Below are 20147 nucleotides of genomic sequence, written 5' to 3' on the forward strand. Positions count from 1 at the left end.
GGGAGGGAAGAGCGTGTAATATAGTCCGATCCATTCCTAAAGACAGTCACAGATACCTGGAACCACAGAAATAGACGATGGCCTTGGGCACAAAGTGTGAAACACTCTATGAAGGCTTTAATCTCCACACAATATTTGTGCAGTAAAAGACAAAACAAACATAAACCATAAGGTTGAAGTTTTTTGGGATTACTTTTAATGCACTCTATCTGCAGCTCGTGTCTCTCTTAACCAGGTGTTCCCCCTGTAAACAAGAGTTCACCCCACAAACTCCTCTGCAGTTCATGTCTCGGTGAGAGCTGCTCAGCACCGAAAACACTGAAATGTTTCCATTAGAAAGACGAATCTAAGGTTCAGTTAAGACCCAGTTTTACCAGACAAAAATTCAGGGTTACAGTAGGAGTGAAAGAAGCTGAGAGGAAAGAAGTAACTTGCTAAATGGAGACAGACACAGATTTCTTTTAGGGTCAGTGAGATTAAAACCACAAGGTGGAGCTACAGACAAGCTTTTGGAAAAGATTCTTTTCCTTTCAATGGGTGGCATATCCTTAAAATCATTTAAGACATTATTTACTAAGCTGTTAGATAAATGTGATTTAATTACCTCCTCAAATAAGCTGTTATTGCAAGACAAAATCTTAGTACTTTATTCAGTTTTTTTGCATCTTTCAGTGTAATGTTATGTGACGTATGCCTGTTTCTGTGGGCTTGTTGGAAGGCTTTGTTTTCAGAACTTACTAAAGACTAGATAATGCCTGCTGTCTCTATGGTACTGCAGAGGAATCACAATCAAGGCACTTCCTCAGGAAATATTAATACAAGCATTTTTCCTTTTCTTTGTCCATAAGTCTCCCCACCTATCAAATGGCTGCACAAATGGTTGGTGCCACTGAGGAGTGCTTCCTTTTTATAACGCTGGTTTACTTTAAACTAATCCAAACTACTCCAGATTCACAAATCAAGGATGCACCACAAACCTAATCTCTGCACGGCCACATTAAACACTCAGTTGTGCGTCAACACTGACAGAGCTCCACTTTTATCTGCCCTATGTAAATCATCCCATGCCCTTCAAGGGTGCGCAGACAGGCAAACAGGCTGTTGTTTTTTTCTGTTTGTAGTAGTGCAGTAGAAATCTTTAGTGTGTTTATCAAAGCAAGTTTCTGCATTAAAAAAATCCTCCTTAAAGTAAACGAGTGAATAGCTTTGAGATCTCAAAGCACTGAGACTAGAAAAGCACTGTATAACTGCATTTACTATTTAACAATGCAGGTAATGTGGTTTTGTTGTTGTGCTCAAGGTAAGGCCAAAAAAACACTCAAAAATGTCCCCGCTGAGACAAAACAGCAGCAAGAAAACAAGCCAGACATTATAGCTGTAATCCCTCTCCCATCCCTCCTGAGGGTTTGCCCTGACCTTCATGTGTCATTGAATGCAGGATGGCCAACCTCGCTGTCCCCCTCCTCGCCCTGAACGCTGTGACAGCTTGAGCTTCACCATGCAGAGGTTAACCTTCCTTCAAGTCCCCTTTTCACCCCAGCCCACCCCTCTCTTTCCATCCTTCTATACTTCCTGTACATCTGCGTAGTTGTTTGTAGCCATGACGACAGACTCCATGGCAACAAAGATCTCCCTGGTTCTAAATTAAAGGTAGATGTATGAGGGGGGGGGGGGGGGGGGGGGGGGGGGGGGGGGGCTGTGAGGGTGTTTTAACAAGCGTCTGGATGGAGGGTAATTGAGAAGGGCCTTGTTAACATGAGACAGGGTCTTCTGGTTAACAGGCAAAGCCTCTGTGAGCAACACATGCTGATGGTTGCAGAGAGGCACGTATGCAACGCATGATAAAATTCTGTTCGTGACTAAGTGTAAAACTAAAAAAAAAAAAGATAAAAGAAAGTGTGACTGCAAAGGAGTGGAAGAAATCAAGCAGCAGCTTCACTCACAAGGGAAACAGATAAGAAAAAGGCAGGCAGGGTTTGTCTATAATGAGATGGGTTTTTTCTGCATGCGGGTGTGTTTGGGAGCGATTAACATCCCCGGCTTTCCTTTTCTTTCATCTGCAACCTCTCTCTGTGTAAAGCCTCTGTGCTACCTGAGCAGGTTATATTCAGTTTCCTTGTTGTGTATTTAGACAGTCGTGTGTCCTTTTCAGCAGTCACTCCGGTAGCTCTCACCAAACCTCTCAAGCCTCAGTGCCACATTAAGTCAGTGCCAAAATATGTTGCCTTAAGCTGGGGATATTCTCTCTGTTTCTTGCATTTCAGGAATCGTTCCAATGGAGTGATACACTACAATCGCTCCGAACAATAGCTCAGAAAAAAAATGTGCCTCATTCACACTTTCAGACACCGAGAGCGGCAAGCTACCGTACAAGAGACTGATCTGAACAGCATTTCAGCAACCATGAACTACCACCACTGATTTTAGGTGGCAAAATCAATTCAGTTCATTTCACCAATTTAACATTTGTATGTTAAACTATATATAGTTATATACCATACTTTGTTGGACAAAGACACAGTTTTTGTAGTTTTGTCTCCTTGCTCCATCGCAGTGGATTTTAAATCAAATAATCAACATGTGATTGAAGTGCAGATTTTCAGCTTTAATTTGAGGGCATTATCTGGCATTAACAGTTTAGGAATTACAGTCATTTTTTTTATACACATATCCCATTTTCAGAGGCTCAAAATTAATTGGCCAAAATAACATATTTTTAAATATAAGGATTATTTTTAATACTTGGATGAAAATCCTTAACAAGTATTATTCTTTTTGAGGCCATCATTCAAGGAAAAATAACTTTAACTTTCTTATTAATAAAATTCTCTTGCTCTCAATTTCTTGCGATATGTGCAGTGGGTATGAATATGGTTTAGATGTCCCCATTGAGCTGTTGTACTTGACTTAGATGAACACTTAATCAACCAAAAGGAGGAAATAGAATTTAAAATGGCAATAAATAATAAAATAAGAGCACAGCTGATTCTCTTCCAGATAGCTATATTATACTAAAGAGTTAGTGCTTGAGGTATGAAAGATTTCCTCTATCTGTCGTTGTAGCAGCAGAGCTGAACCTGTCTCTTATTTTTTATTTATTTATTTTTTAACCTGTCTCTTGGAGAAGGTCCGCTGCCAGTCCAGTAAGTGGTGCAGAGGGTGGTCAGGATCATCCATGATGGATAACACTTTATTCAGTCACCTCCTCTCCACCACAGCTTCAGAGGTGTCAGTGTCACAGAGCCAGCCTTCCAAATAATTGTATCCAGTCTGTTGGTGTCACCAGCTCTGATGCTGCTCCCCCAGCAGACCACAGCAAAGTACACTGACTGATAGAAAATCTCTGCTGCTCACACTGAAGAATCAAAGTTTCCTGCTTCCTGTGCAAGAAATAGAGCCTGCTGAGCCCTTTCTTTATATAGCCTCTGCATTGGTCTTCAGTTCAGCCTGTTGTTGATGTGAATGTACAGATATCTCTACTCATCCATCACATCAGTATCCTGGTTGTGTAGTTGTGTTCTTCCTTCTGAGGTTGATGGCAATCTCTTTGGTATTCTTCACATTCAGAAGTAGATCATTCCTCCCAGATTACTCTATAAAATTATCCACTAGTGCTCTGCATTCCTCCACCTGCCCCTCACGTATACATCCAACCACTACAGAATCGTCAAAGCATTGTTGTAGATGGCATGACCTGAAGTTCTGCTACATCCTTATGTCTACAAGGTAACATAAGGATGGAGACAGCACAGACTCCTGTAGAGTTTCTCTACAGCATATCACCAAATCAGACAGAGCTCTGCCAAATCTCACATACTGTAGATCATTTTTAATTATTTGTTCCATTTTGAGGTGAGCTACTATAAGCACAGAGCTTATATACAAAACAATCTGTTGAGTATCACCATTTATTCTCTGAGCATGCAGCGAAACCTGAAAAAGTGCAACACAAACTGGAAATGGGGAACATTTGCCTTCAAAGTAAAGGCACAACTTTTACTTTGAAGGTGACGTTCTCTGTTTCTGTTTGTGTTGCGCTTTTCACATTTTCCCTACTGCTAGGTGAGTAGTTTGGGTGTTTGCAGACAAGTTGGCATCTTACATGCAAACTACAGGTGACGTGACAACCTGCTAGCGACCAAAGCAATCAGAAGGAGGTTTTTGGCGCAGCACAGTATACCAGGGTTGATATCTTGTTTTTCAGATAAGCAGATGAAAAGCTGGTGTGTTGAATCAGGTGCCAAACCTGTACACAAACACATCAACATGAAGAGAGACAAACAGGGAACCAAGAGACACAAAGAAAGGGAAAACCCCACGAATAAATGAAGGCACTGTAGGAACTATAACACAGTTATTTCCTGGTGTGGCCTCATATACTACGATAGCATCAAAACAAAACAAGATACAGTCACAAAACTTTACACCTGGCATCAGTGTGATGCCATTGCGAGATCAGTAGCTAGTGATTTGCGTCATATTTATATGCACCAAACTATTCAGCGACCTCACCTGCCCTCATGTAATTCTTCATTTAGTGTTAGCATTTTTGCCATCGGTTTATGTGCTGTTCAGGGCTGAGTCTTAAACTTTCAAATTTTAACAGAATCGTAACTCTTCCGGTCATGAGGCATCTCTGCCCTTTTAAAGCTCCTGTTTCAAGGTTTCACTCACCACCGTGGATGATTTGAGAACATGAACAGCGTGACTTCAGGCAACAAGAAGCACATGCTCACATGGATACACGCTCCTGCTCTCTTTCTCAGACAGTCCCACACAGATTCATATATCGGAGATGTGCGTCACTGGTATCCATGTGTGGGTAGGTTATGTTACCACCGTGCTAAATGGGATTATATTGCTTTTAAAAAAATAAATAAATAAGGAACAAATCTCTTCTCTGTGTGTATTTGCAATTAAAACCCTCCACACATTTTAACTTCTGACACGTTCACGTCTCTGTGTGAGTGTCCACGGGCTCTATAGTTTCATTATGGCTCATATCATTAACATTTTGATTAGATAGCTCTTATTATTGTCTCTCGAGGCAGCTGTGCAATGTGATTATCTGCAGAGTAAAACAGCGGCACACGTTTGTTTGCCAGATTTTCTCTCATCACAAAGCATCACACATTTTGACAGACAATTAGCAGACCCGCCAGAGTTACCATGGGAACAACTTCTTTGAGAGTAGGCAGGACAGGAGGGAGTGCTCAGGAGCAACGTCTCCAACAACTAGCCTTTCCGGCTCACTTCAGCCCTGAGCAGCTGATGCATGTGTTATATGCATACATGCGACTCCTATTTGCATAACACAGCTGTCGTCCCAAGGTAGAGTGAAACAGATGTTCACTTTACTCAGGCTGAAAATGAAATCGACGGGAAGAGCATTTCACCGGAAATCCCTAATGAGTTTGGGGTTGGAATCAGAGCGTCCTACCATCGGATTCCCGGGTGAGAGGATGAACAGGAGGACTGTGCGCAGTGCAATGACAGCGCGGAACTTAGATGGAAAACAAAATCAGCAGAATAAAAGTTCAATGATCTGAAGGCAGTGAGGCCTGGCAGGCAGAGAGGAGAAGAAAAGCTACACGAGCTTGCATGAGCAGAAAAAAAACGAACAGCACATCAGCCAGAAGGTAGAAAAGAAAAAGAGATTTGATGACTTATTCAGGGCTATCTGGTTCTCTCCTCTAAGCATCTTTTTGAAAAGGAGCATGTTTGATGTGTCTGCATACGTGATAGTCTGTCCGTCAGTGGGACGTGGAGCAGGAGGTGGTAGAACAGACACAAGGACAGATACACAGCATGAGGAGGTGTGACTGCGAGGAGGAAGGAAAGGACTGCTTGAAATAGGAGGAACACGACAGAATATTTATGCTTTCTTCTATGTGGAGGCCTCAGCAGGCACTGGCAAGGTCAGAGCCTGAGAATAGGTTATTAAAAGAGCTTGAAGTTATCTCTTGCATTTGATTAGTGGTAAAATAAATAAATACAAAAATTCTGGGATAGGATGGAAAAAAAATAGAAACTAGAAAGAAATGAAAGAAAGAGCAGGATGGGAAAGGACGCAGCAAAGGAATGTAGAAAATGAAAGATAAATATACAGAAACAGGCTCTGAAAAGAGAACAGCTGCTTAAACACTGGTGAAATATTAAAGCTGAGAACTGGCAGCTCCGGAGCTACATGGACCACTGGCCTTTCCGTGCCATTGTGTGGAGAAAGGACAGGTCCGAGCTTCTGGCTGGCTAATGGGCAAACAGAGGCCCGACAGTGTCTCAGTTTAGGACAATCTGGACTCAGTGTGCTGGCTCCCAGGCCCCTGCTGTGTGTGCGTGTTTGCATTTGAAACACATCCAGCTTCCACTGAACCCCCAGAAAACTCAGCTCATTGGCCAGCCCAACCGTTGCCATGGGAGACAGCTGATTGGGTGTGGGAGAGTAAACAGTAGGAAAATGGGAATAGCCAATGTGAGGATCAAAGGTCATCAGAGTGGATACATAAGAGTTTTTCCAGTACAGCTACATACACAGGAATCACGTATAACACACTGTAAGCAGTGTAATGAATTCATGGATGTCTTTTACGAGCACATTGCTCTCAGCTTGTGTGTGCGAGTGTATCCATGATATTATTGAGGCAGCACTGCATGTGTGTACTGTTCACGTTGGCAGGCCTTCATGCAGCATGTGTAAAGATGCTGCTTTTTGTGGTCCATTTTCATTTGTGAGATTAGAGACCACTCCGCTCATATTTATTTATATGGCTGCACGCTGAGATAGCAGCACTGAGGGCTGCTTCACTGCACATAAACAGGCATGTGTATTTATTAGCTCGTAGTTAGTGTGGCTTCATGAAGGGACAGAGGGAGACTGGGTTTTTTTTCTCTTAGGTGCCGTTTACACGAGGCCGTTTTCACTGGAAACGGTGTCGTTTTGATGCGTTTCAGCCTTTCGTTTACACGATGGCATTTCAGAAACGATCCGCGTTTACACGAGGACATGTGAAACGATGAAAACGATGTAGTTCCCATGCCAGGCCACAAGTTGGCGTTGGTTTTCTCTTTGCAGTTTGTTTACGCAAGACGCGCATGCGTGGAGTGACACAGTAGGTAGTGCGGCAAATTGTTCATTACTTACAAAACGGCCAATGTGAGAGGTTTTGTGTGGACAGATGATGAGGTTGGATCGCTGCTGCACACAACGCTGAATTACAAAACGGTAAAAACACAGGAAAAGCATAAGAAGCACTCGTGAATCCGCGAGTACTGTTTATCAGTTTGCGCGTGCGCGAAAAACTGGCCGTCGCAACCATAGTGCGCATGTGCGAGTCGAGCGTTTTCAAATCACCCCGGTTTCAAGTGTTTACACGAAAACGCAAGCCGGTGCGTTTCTGAAACGCTCCACTCTGGACCCCGTTTCTGAAACACATCGTTTTCACTCTGTTGTCGTGTAAACAGAAGGGCGAAACGCATCAAAACGACACCGTTGTCGTGTAAACGCAAGGCCGAAACGCATCAAAACGACACCGTTTCAAAATGAAAACGGTCTCGTGTAAACGGCACCTTAGTGATCTCTGTGTTTTTACATATTACAGGGATTTTGACAAAGAGCAGGAAACCAATCACAATAAGTTCACGGGTCATGACTCTGTTTGTACTGACTGTGCGTGGCATGTTTGTGTGTACTGTAGATGTGTTTCTTTTGCCGGAGCCGCTCGGCTCCCAGCCCCCTCTGAGAGCAGCGGAGGAAGGCCATTTCTGTGCTGTTTACACTGTAAACTGATAGGAACTGTTTTCTCCACCACAGCAGACACACAGAACCAGTTTCATTTACAGTACTGAGGTGTCACTCATTTCTTTATATTTTGCTTCCAAGCAGCCACACTTTCTTCTCATTTTTAAAAGTAGTCTTGAACAGTGATTCTCCAGTTTTCTGAAGGACTTTCAAAGTTTTTCTTTGGACATTGGCAGCTTTTTCCTAAATTTTCAGTCCAGTCTTCATATCTGACCATTTTCAGAAGAATATTTTGTTAAACCACTTAACACTGACCTATGATACATCCATGTTTCTTAAGGCACTTTGTTAGCATAAATACATCATTTGTTCCCATTTCCTTAGTGGAAGCTACAAAAATGTCAAAGATCACACAGTTTAACAGTCATATAATAATATTTTGAGATATTAGCCAAAAACTTGACATATCTCAGCATGGTCTGCTGTGTGTTCTTGAAAAATTTGAGAAAACTGGACAAATGGAGGACAAAAGGAGAAGTGGCAGGCCTACAAAACTATCTACAACAAATGAACAGCATCTGAAAGTCATGTCAAAGAAAAGAATCCAGCAAAGACCTGACACAGGACCCGAGAGATGCATCTGACCCTTCAATTGATCCACCTGCTGTTCACTGAAGCCTCATCAGAAATGGTTTCAGTGGAAGGTGGGCTGTCAAGGGAAGGGAAGGGAAACGGAGAGAAAAGAATGAGGTATGCCACATTACACAAGAACTGGACTGAAAATCAGTGGCAACAGGTCTGATGGAGTGAGTAATGACAATGAAAGCTGCCTGAGAGGGCGTGTTTTGCGTGTTCCAAAGAGGATTCCAAAGATTTTAAGTTTTCATTTTCTCTTCATTTTGGAAAACAGTTCATGATGATATTTTAGCTATATGACCATGTGTTTGGTTTGAATTGTGCAGCTACATTCCTGTTATTGGCATAATGAATACAATGTTTTTATTAGCAGCTGAAATGATGGACGAAACCATAAACCATGTGATATGAAACTGGAATTTCCTCTTAATGTTAAGATGAGGAAACATAAAAATAAACAGTTAGAACTTGACGGCGGATGCTGAATTAAAGAACAGAACAGGAAAGCGCCGTGTGTAATACAAAGGAGGAAGCTATCGCTTTTGTGTCCACGCAGTGGCACTCACTCAGGGTGTTTACCTGCAGTGTTTGGAGTCACACCTCACACGCACACCATTTAGCTGCATTCTTCATGTCACAATCACATGTGTGTCATTCTACACTGAAAAAAAAAACAAATAAAAAAACACTTCTGTGTCATCTCTGGTTTTAACTTCCTCATCCTCGCTGGAACATCCACTGTGTGGTGGCACGAATTTAAGTGCTGCAGAATCAGTTAAGACTTTTTTAATGTGTGTTTATGATGCTGAACTGTTGCAACAGGTAGCAGATCTTCCTTATTCCTGTCCCTCCATCACAGTGGTCCTGCTCATTGTCAGTAGCTTCCCTATCATTTTTTAGACAGACATGCAGTTATCCTTGTATCTCCAAAGCTCGGTTGCTTTCCCCATCAGTCCATTTTCTTCCATACACTATGTGGTTTCTAGATAAGGTGACTGGGTAAACTGTGGAGCAAGACTGGCGAGCACAGATGAAGTCAGGGGAGAGCAACACCAAGAAAAGCTGGAGGCATATGCTGTACCTCACTGCGCTGTCTCCCTCAGTGGGAGGGCCGACAATCGCACACTCAAATGTCTACTTCTGCGTGTGAGTCTGCACACCTACCACTTTCCAGCCCTGCGGGCACAGACATGTGCTATCTAAAGAAAGATTCTTCCCTCTTTAATTCAGGCTCAGTGGAGACCTGTGCTCTAAATAACAACGATAAAAGATTCACAGAGCAATCATTCGCTTCATCCTATGGATGGCTATTCAAGCCCTTGTGAAGGATATGGGAGTGTTTTATTATGCACAATAGGAAGCTCAATACTCCATCTGTCACACATAATTCCTGAGCCATTATCAGCCCTTCCACGAGCAAACATCCATAAATAGGAAGAGTCTTATCTCCTAGAAAAGATGTGGTTATGAGTGAGGAGGGAGGCCATAAAGCAGAGATTTAATAGGCAGAGGCTGTTCTTTTAATGTACCTGCTGCTGCAGAGACCCACATTCATCAGATACTCTTTAAATTCTCTGACACAATGACAGGAAATAGGCTCATTCAAGCTTAGAGAGAATCCACATAAAATCAAATTACTGAATATAATACTCTCCATTCCATTTTTGTCTCTCTCATTCACACAGATGAGTTCCTCTCTCCTCCCAGATTTTGCACTCGCTTCTCCGTGGACCGGCTTTTTTGTGGAGATTTTGCATTGTGGTTCCCATTGGGAAAACGTGTCAGGCAAAACAAGTCAGACATTCTTTCTGTTTGAACCATAGGGGGGGAAAAAAAAGTCAGTTGGATGTGTAGTCCATTTTCACTTTGAACACAAACACGAAGAGAAGTGATGAAAAGGGAAGTTTTTTTTTTTTTTCTGAATCTATTTCTAGAAGGAAAATGTTCAGTTAAGTTGCACAACAGCACGAAGGGAAACTTAACATTTTAATGTCAGTTCACATCACATGATCCACACCATTAACTGTCAGCAGTGATGGTAATTTACAGTAACATTACATGCTGACTTTATTATTACATCGCCACATTATTCACGGTGTCATCTGTAAATGATCCTTTTCACGGCCATCTTGATGCACCCCAGTTAAAAGAGTGTAATGCTCGTTCTCTCTCTTCCCCCTTCTGTCTTTGTTGCCAAACTTTATTGCACACATTAAGACTTGTCATTGGAGCGAGAAGCACAGGTGTTACCAATTAAACCAGTGCAAAAAATGCTGAAAGCCTGCTTAGATTTGATAAGTGGGGGGGGGGGCTCAGTCACATCTCAGGTATCCCTGCTGATTTCTCCCATGTGTGAACACCAGGTCGAGCTCTCGCTGAGCTGAAACACAGTGAGCCGATCTAATTTAACTTTTACTCTTGTCAGGTTGAGTTTCGTTTAATTGCCGCATCCATGTATCCAGTTCCTCAGCTTACCAGCTGACATAGCATGACAGGCGGATTATACCCTGGACAGGTTGCCAGTCCATCAGAGGGATAATCTTTGGTAGATTCACTGTATACTGAATATGTAATCTGAAAAACAATGTTTAATTTGCAATGCTTTTTCTTTTTCTTTCCATAAAGGTCTGCTAAAGGTTTGCAGATTCATGGAGTGTGCCACATTTCTTCAGTGTGGTTTCTGAGCAAACTGTGATTGTTGAAGTCAGTGTTATTTCTAGCCGTGCTACTTCTTACTTCCTCACTTTCCTTCTTCAAAACATTACCAAGGTCCTCTCACAATTATGGTGAGGTATCATCTTACCTTGCTTTGTATAATTGCCTTTTTGTCTTTCATAAGAAGCTTCATTAGAGGAGAGGCAACACCCAGTCTCACCCACACATAATGAGTATTCCCCTGGATCTTATTAGGCCTCTTATACTGGAAATTAGTGAGGACCAAGAGAAAAATTACAGAGGCCTCTTACCCTGATCAGCCAGCAGTTAAAGATGAGCTGTGTAGTCATCATTTAACCATTAGATTCACATCGAGAGACGTGGGGAGCAGAGGAGGCAGCATGCCAGCTCCAGCAGGCTTTCATAGACAAAGTGGGAGTAATGATGGGAGAAAGAAAAAATCTAAATTTGCCTGTCAAAGAGAAAAAGAGAAGGGATGAGGTAAAATGTATAGAATAAAAAGGCACTAAGTATGTATCCCTTTATATGAGAAGGGATCCTCTGTCTAAGGTGCTTCTTCTGTTAAGGGCATGAAATTTAGACAGTGTGATATTCTAAACTAAGATTCATTGCTTTTATATCGAAGAAAACAAATTCAGTAGAGCTCATCTCATGTGTGCAGTGTGAGAATGCATTTAGAAGTCTTTCTAAAGGGTTGTGATGTGATGTGATTTCGCCAGTCTCCTATCAGTAGTATTTTACAGACAAAAGAGAAGCCCACACCACCCGTACTTCCCCTTCCACTCTCATTCCGCCTTCCTCCCCCACCGCCGGTAGTCATTTCTCAACTATCCATTAACTGCGCCAAATAGATGCCTGGAGGAGGAGAGGAAAAGGTCCTCACTCTGTTAAAGAGATTTTCTTTGAGATGGAAGGACATGGAGAGAGGCTGAGAGGGAGACTTCGCTAACAATGAGTGGGCACGGAAGAAAGGCAGAGCGGGAGAGAGAGAGAGAGAGAGAGAGAGAGGACGAAATGACTTTAAAATGGTAGTTTGGAGAGAAACAGGAGAGGGTGGATGGATGGCATTCAACATGACATAGAAAGTACCCTGTGACCTACTTCTGCCATCTCAGTCATTATGTTCCTCTTGGCCATTTCCCTGTTACTGGTCACTGATTAACTTACCGTATCGCCTCTCATTCACTATTCATGAGATGACGCCGGCAATCAAAGCATATAGCACTTCACTGTCTACAAAGAAAAAGAAATGCAGCTATTCTCCTACAGGAGAAAAGAGTGAGCGATATTATGAAGCAGGGGAAGTGCTATTAAAAGAACCTGTTAGAAAAAATGAGTCTTTTATAATAAAGAAAAGGGGGGGGGGGGGGGCAGCATATTGGAGATTTCTGTCTACATTTTAAGCTAAGTTGATAGCTGTGCTATTGTACAGAAAAGCACAATTTGAGTTCCTCATAATGTTAACTAAGATAAAGCAGCGACTCTATTGTTTGTACCCAAAGGCTACAGTTCAGTACATGAATATCTTAGCAAAGATTACTCACCCATATAGACACTGACTGGGTGGTATAACCTGGAATACATTTAGCTTTCCAGTCAAGTCAGGCCTGCTAACTACACCTGTTTTGTCATGTCCAGATGAGACGCTGAAGTGGCCCCAGACTGTCACTGCAAACTCTGAAGCACATTATTATTGTGCAAGATATTATTGAAAAGTGCTCCCTTGATTCCAGCTAATGGGTTTATCAAGCTTTCAGACAGAAAAACAGCTCTGGGGTCTGCAGCGGTGAGGAGCCTGTTTTTGAGGTACTGATGAGACATGAAATATTATTGGAAGTCCACGTGGAGTAAAGGATTAATGCCTGTGCAGGTGATAATATTTATGAGTGTGAAAATGTGCTGTATACATCACATGCACGATAAAATGTGGTATTTAAATGTGTTTACAGTAAAATAAAATAAATACAGGGAAATAGGGGAGAAACAAAATTGGGGATTTCAGAGGGCATGAGAAGTAAACGAGTTTTTTGTGGGTATTTTTATTCAAATATTGGATATCTGCAGGGTATGGTATTGGGAAACATGGTCAAAAGGGTAGACCAGTGAAACCTGAAATATGCTTCTTCTCTCCTACTCTGTGCGTTTAGAAGTCTGTAGTTCCATTGTGGTTTAGAGGTGGGCCCTGCAATATGGGCCAGCATCAAACTGTGGTGCTGTTGGGTGTGATGTACTGATTTGTAAGTTTTTTTGTTTTTTTTTTCAACACTAGAAAAGAGACTATTGCTAGTAGCAAAGCACATTTTTTTAAGCTGAGCAGGGACTTTTTGTGGAGCAAAATTTGTCCCTACTAATTTAGGCCTGCAATAGAAATCCACTGAATACCTGTAATAGTTTGTAGGTGCCGGGTGAGGTTCCTGCAGTGTAAATGTCGTTTTAGTTTTTCACACTTGTCTCTATCCTGTTAGCTGTTAGTCCACCTGAAATGTAGAGGTCTGATGCTCCCGTGGACATATGGGACATAAATACATTATAAAAAAAAAAAAACTCCTACCCTGAGGCACAGAGTGAATTTATAGATCAGTCATGCATGAGAAACTGGGCCATAAGCACACCACATCCCACCACACCACTCTCTGGTAATCTTTGCAGCTCAATCTGCTGTCACCCCTGGGAAAGAGCAGAGGTTCAACATCTAATACTGCCTAATGAAAGTCAGCGCAAGACACGCACACACACACGCGCGCGCGCATGCATACATACACACAGGGAATGAATGTGTGTCTACAAATATGCTATTTACGAGAGATCCGGTGTGGAACCATTACACTGTCCTTTGCCTCATTCTTGCCACTGTAACATGCAATGATACAGTAGAAACAGATTCATCAGACATCTAGTTCAAATATATGCCACAGCTACAACCTGCAGCATCTGGGTGTTTGAAAGGAGGGCTTTCTACTGGTGGGCAGCCGGCACTAGACGGCAGTGAATGGCCTCGATCTAGATGTAGATCTGGGTTCAGACTCCAGACACAGGCAGTCTGTCTGGCTTTGTGGCCCCTAGTGCTTTCAGCCTCCTCTATCCTCTCAGACTGAGGTAATGAATGAGCTAAATGCTTTTAGGTCTCCTTAGTGTTTTTCGTTGTTGTCTAGTTCCCCTTCAATACCCTTGAAACATTTCCTCTGGCTAAGCTTCTCTTATTTATTTATTTTTTTTTTTTTAACACACACATCAGCACACATTGATTATGGAAAACTACTCATTGCAACATGTTATATTAATCCAGAACAATGGGTTCAAGTTCAGGCTCTCACAGCCAGGGTACCATGATGATATACAGCTAAGAAAGAGGTGGAAATGCAGTCTGGCTTACACTGAATCCCAGCATGTGTTGAAAACCCCGGATGAACGCTTTGTTTTCTTGTTTTTCTGTTCGGCTGGGATGAGGACTTAACAGACATGATGGCATAAGCTGAAAAAAGGGTAAAAGAGTTTTTAAATCACAGCGAGCTGAGACCTCACAGTAAAAGAATATTGCTTCAAGGGTGAGAAAACACAAAGATGCTCCCTATAAAAATGACTTCACCTGGTTATTCTCACAAGAACAATGGATAAATTGCTGGGACTGTATTTGTTCCCTTGTGCGTGCATGCATGTGTGTCTGCGCTGTCTTTGTGTGCAACATGTATCCCCCAAATAATCAAAACATAATATATATGGAGGCTAAGCTGAAGGATATTGACCAGCTCTGCAACAGGGTCTCTCGGGTCTTTGTAAGATAGAAAAAGAATTCATAACTGGCTCTCATACGTTCATCATTCCTCCCTCTCCCTTCGCACATTCAGCCTCCTCTTTGTCTGCAACCCTCTCTGCTTCTCCTGCGCACATGTCCTTCCATACGCCCACATCTGAACATTTTTTCTTCTTCTTCCTCCCCAGCGGCCTTCACCCCCACACCTCTCCTCTGCCGGAACAGCAGTCATTACAACTCTAACTTTCCAGATGAGCAGAGATCAGTATTGACTTTCTATGGCTCCGTCTTCCTTCCTTGTCTCCCATGAATTGATCTGGTTTTTCATTAATTTGAAATTGAAATTTATGTTCTGTGTTTTGTTCTGGTGTAAAAAGCAGTGCAATGTTCACAGACGGGCGCCAGAAGTCAGGCTGGTGGATTTGGATACAAACCATACGACTTGGCCTGGTCTCCTGTCTTATGATTTAAGTCAGAGATTAAATGCAACATGATAATAAAAGCCTTAATGTTTTAGTTTAAGAAACTGAAAAAAGATCAAATAAATGTTATTAAAGTCTTGTATGGTCTAGTAGGAGAAAGAGTTGGGAAACAGGCAGCGATAAGTGACAGATGGCAGCTGCAGGAAAATGTCAATGAGAGGCACATTAAAATTCATTTTGCTGCTAAGACAATAATCAAATTAATACATTTTTTAATAGGTTTCATGAAAAGAGTGAAAACCGTTGCTCATCATTAAGATATCTGTACATCAAAACAACTTGTGAAAACTGCTCTCCCTTCACTTTGTTGTGTGTCAAGATCGTTGCAGCTGATTGTCTCACTTCACATCTGATGATCAGGCAGTGTGTGTTTGCAAAATTCCCCGTGACAGAGTCCTTAACGACTTGGAGCTATTTACACGTACACGTCAGCATCAGCATGTAGGTTGATTCATCAAGTATCGCGCAGCCACCTCCATCTACTGCACTCCTCCTGCACTTACCTATTATCATGCTAATGTTCTGGATTGAAATTAGATTGCTGTCTCACTTGGGTCAGATCAAGCAATCCTATAGTAATACCACACCAGACAAAGGCACTGTATTGCTATTGAAATTAGTCAATGCACCAGTGACAGAGGACAAATGAGGCACATCCAAGAAGCTAACAGCATCTTCAGTAATCGCCCACATCTTTCAAACTCCATATAACCACTTTGCAATGGGTTCGTCTTCATAGACAAAAATGGTGATTTTTCTTTAAATTGTATTAAAAGTTATTTAAAAATGTTTTACATAACATATCTTCAGTGTTGATGATCAATTTGTAAGGTGAGAATAGAGAGGCACTTTTGGCTGCCCCCTTATTTCTGTAAGAGTAGCCACAGTACATTGATACATATATTTGATTTGGCACATTTATCCAGGTTTGGAACCATTACTAAAAGTGTACCACTAAGGTTGGGTTTGTGTCTCCTTCCAGTCTTGAACCGGGGGTGTTTCTCTTATTAGGCGTATGTGTTAACCACTAATGATTTATTTTGTTTAGCACTGCATATTCACCACCTTTTACACTCCTGCTCGCTTTATACTGTATAGAAGGGAATTTTTGCATGCATTGGACAGACCCTAAAAAAAGCCTGACATATCATGAAAAAGGCAACAAGTAAATTATGATGAGACAACATCATGTGATGTCACAGTTAATCCAATAAAAATATAAATGTATTCCTTTAATTTAATTTGACTGCAATTATCATCAAGCTCATGATGATGTTATCAGTAGGGCTTCTCAGCCTATGGGTTTTGGGATTATGGAAAGCATCCTTACAAGTAATGTGTGTGCTGAAGACCACACGCCGGAAATGTCAACATAATGAACTTCAGTCCGATGATGATGAATCGGAGTAGAAACACACCCCTCTGCACAATGAGATTACTTAAGCATTAAAGGTGATGTCACATTTAATGGGCTTGTGAAGGTAATGAGGGAGAGTCGTTACTGAACGGGGTACCACAGCACAGCACACATACAGCACTATAAACATAATCGAGTGATGCTTTGAAGTTGGGGGAAATTGTGAAAATTAAAATAACTAAATGTGTGTTACACACATATAAAGTAGTGCAACTAATACTCTATTCACCTATGTATGTGAGAGTCTTGCCCTCTCTCACATGCAGCCTCATGTTCCTTATTAAATTATGTGCTTTAATGCAATATTATTACAGAATTTGTTCAGAAAACTCTGAAAGCCTACTGAGTGTAAATCTGCATTATGTAATAAATCACACAGGAGCTGTCACACTTTTAAAACCATTTTACATTTGGTAAAAAAAAAAAAATGTCCTGCTGGGTCTGCAGTCTGTTATGTTTTGTCTCTGTTCTCGGGAACTTCGGGTGCCTCAGCAATACTTTCTAGAAAAAAATGTTTTATATCTATATATTTATCAGAATAAATGAGAACAAAGTGGCTCTCGGTTTTCACTTTTGCTTCCTCTGTCCGTGACCTGTGACGTGGTTCTTCCTTTCAATGGCCAGACTGTGGCCACTTACTGACCCTGTGCACAGGCTCTCTCGCTCTCTGTCTCCCTGATGGAAGGGGAGACCTTCTTTACTAGACCAGCTAATGAATCACACAGGAGCACAATCAGCCTAAAACACACCATAGCAACACCCCCCCCCCCCCCCCCCCCACACACACACACACAAACACACACACATAGCAGATTTCTTGTTGAGTTGGTGCAACATGGTGGCTTTCTCTACTCCATGATAAGTGTCTGCAGCCTCCGGGCCTGCAAAGCTCCCTCTATGCATCATGGACGAGAACATGTGCTTGTGCGACTTTGTTTTTGCATTCATAAATAAAGCATCTATTAATAGTTTATGTACTGCCATTGTTCTAATGAAAACTTTCCATCTTTCTGCGAGTATTAATGTTGTCCATTGTTGCACAGATTTATACTGGTTGCCTGTTCATTTGTAAAATGAGTCATTGGTTTAAGGAGGAATGCTGTTTCCACATAGCCTAAACGAGCGCTGTTGTTCATGTAAATTAGAGCCCACTTTGGGGAATTGTTTCATGATTTTGCTGAGTGAGAGAGAGAGCAAGGGAACAGAGGCTAGTTACCCACTTGCTGATGTGGGACATTGTCCAGAGTGCAGAACGTGGTGGAGATTAATCTTTCACCCTAGTACAGTGCTAGCAGCCATCTTCCAAGCCCCAGGAATGAAGACAGATAGTAGTGAATGGCTACAATCAGTGGGAGCGGGCATTCATTTGGTACTGTAAGAAGAAGAGAGAGAAATGGAAGAGAGAGTTTGCGTGTGTGTGTGTGTGTGTGTGTGTGTGTGTGTGTGTGTGTGTGTGTGTGTGTGTGTGTGTGTGTGTGTGTGTGTGTGTGTGTGTGTGTGTTTGTGTGTGTATTTGTATGATGCACGTTGTGAGGACATAAATCTGTTTACACAGTCACAATGTGGGGTGTCGCTTCCCCTTTGAAAATGAAATGTAAGTCAATATAATGTCCTGTGAAGTGATGAAAATAAAATCGTGTGTGTGTGTGTGTGTGTGTGTGTGTGTGTGTGTGTGTGTGTGTGTGTGTGTGTGTGTGTGTGTGTGTGTGTGTGTGTGTAGTCCAGCTGCAGAGCAGTGATAGAGAGGAGTGAGATATGCCGTTTTTACAGGCCATTTCACCAGTCTTTCTGTGTGCACATCCAGAGCTTCCACAAACACCTCACAGATAGAGGCAACTATTCATGTGGCTTAAGATACTCAAGGTACTAGATGATGCAACAATAATGACTGTAAGGTTGAAATTGTAGCACTACAGCTGTAAAAGCCCCATTAAAATAAAAGTTATAGACTTTACTCAAAGTAAGCAGCTTGTTTTTCCTTGGAGCACATCACTGTGTTTTCATTAGGAAGTTTGCAGACCACGAATTTTGAAAGGGTACGTTGTCTCAAATCAAGAATGACAAGTTGAGAAATGAAGATCACGACATCTGACTGTGTCTTCAGCAATGAAGATAACAATTTGACATGCACATGAGTGTAATTTCATTGGGGGGGGGGGGTCTCATCTGTGTTTCTAGGCAATCAACGAGCAAACTTCATTGCTAGCATTGCTAGGGATCATCAGTAAATGTCACACTTGTCACAATGTAACATTTAGTGATGTCTTACGTCACTCATCATTTCTTTATATTTTGTTAGGAAAATGGGAAATAAGTGGAGTGATTAATTAAAATGTGCAACCATACATGGGAATACAGTATATAAGGCAAAACATGACTGATAGTGCTCCACTGTGTGTTTTTCTATCCAGGTATTCTTTTACTGCACTGGCTCATTATCATGCTTAATAACGAGGCTGCTGGCAATCAAATACCTTCCAGATGGTATTGCATGGTGGATGATGGTATTTTTCTGCATTCATAATTCCATCTATTTTGGCAAGATGTCCAACAACACTGAAATGCACCCCAAACCATGACAGAGCCTCCACCATGTTTTACAGATGGCTGTAGACGCTCTGTTGTACCTCTTGCCTGACCTCCATTGAACCAAAACTTTCCAATTTGGATTCATCACTCCATCAGACCCGTTGCCACCCATTTTCAGTCCAGTTCTTGTGTAATTTGGCATACCTCAGCCTTTTCTCCCTGCTTCCCTTCCTTAAGAATGGCCATTTCTGACGAGGCTTTGGTGACCAGTAGATGGATCATCTGAAGGTCCAGATGTATCTCTCAAGTCCTCTTTCAGGTCTTTGCTGGATTTTCACTATTTCTTTAAGATATGACTTTCAGATACTGTTCATCTGCTGTAGATAGAGTTTTTTTTTGTTTTATTTAGGCCTGCCACTTGTCCAGTTTCCTCAAAGGACACATTTGCACACTATGCTGGGATATACCAAGTTTTTGCCATAGCTCTTTGCGAATCACCTTTTTGGTGCAAAAACACAATTTTATGCCAAACTGTGTAATTGTTGCCATTTTTCACGCAGTCAGCTAAAGAAATGGGAACAAATTATGTGTTTCTGTGACAGGCTGCTAATAACAAAGTGCCTAAAGATTCAATTTAAAACTGGTTCTTTGTTAAGTTGTCTGTTATGTGTAGACACAACAGTGGTTCATCCCTTGAGTTTGGTGCCTTTTTTATGCTCAAATGATTCAGAGGTCAGTGTTAAATGGATCAGCAAACAAAAAATCCTCCAAAAATGGTCTGAAAATTGAAAATGAGTGAAAAAAGACCTCCAGAAAGCCTGGAGAACTCTTGCTCGAGGCCACTTTAAAAATGACACAAAAGTCTGTATGATGGTGTCTCAACACGTTTTCCACAGTACTGTAGAATCATGTATAGCA

The sequence above is a fragment of the Archocentrus centrarchus genome, chromosome 10 (assembly GCF_007364275.1).
Source record: "Archocentrus centrarchus isolate MPI-CPG fArcCen1 chromosome 10, fArcCen1, whole genome shotgun sequence".
Lineage (NCBI taxonomy): Eukaryota > Metazoa > Chordata > Actinopteri > Cichliformes > Cichlidae > Archocentrus > Archocentrus centrarchus.